This window comes from Trachymyrmex cornetzi, unplaced genomic scaffold, assembly GCF_001594075.2.
Source record: "Trachymyrmex cornetzi isolate Tcor2-1 unplaced genomic scaffold, Tcor1.1 scaffold958, whole genome shotgun sequence".
Taxonomy (NCBI): domain Eukaryota; kingdom Metazoa; phylum Arthropoda; class Insecta; order Hymenoptera; family Formicidae; genus Trachymyrmex; species Trachymyrmex cornetzi.
In genome coordinates, this window is record NW_017300309.1 from 105284 (window position 1) to 106022 (window position 739).

Below are 739 nucleotides of genomic sequence, written 5' to 3' on the forward strand. Positions count from 1 at the left end.
TAATGTATATAATTGTTATCTAAATAAATATTTCGCAAAGAAATATTCCACTATATACAATAAAATAAATTCAATCGCTTTGTGTCCGTTTATAAAAACTTTTATATCAAATTTTTTCTTGTATACACTTCATTTTTCTGAGCATCATTTTTCTTTCTACGGTATATGAAATATATATTATTATTATTAAACAGAAAATGTATTGCATCTGTTTATAAAATATTTATTCGATCATCTACTTAAACCTAAAATACCAAAAATGCGCAAACAGAATAGAATGTACATATTAAAGCTCATCAAATTAGAATTGTATGTATATAATAACATATTAGATTCTATCTGCACGATATTAAAATATATATCTTTTGAAACATCTTTGATTTAAAAATATTAAAATGATTATTATAAAAATGCAATACAAAAAATTAATTTAAAAATATTTTCCGTTTAAATGTATATACATATGTGTGTGTGCGTGCGTGTGCGTGTGTGTGTGTGTGTGTACATATATAAATACAAATATAATATACAATATAAGTATAGTATATATAGTATATACATCTTAAAGAATACTGTATACATACATATACATATATATATACATATACTATATATACATATATATATTCTTTAAGATATACAAATGTGTTGTTTTACACTTAATATGAATATTAGAAAAATGTACTGAAAAACTGTAAAAATATTAAGTATTCTAGGATAAAATAAAAATATACCTTTA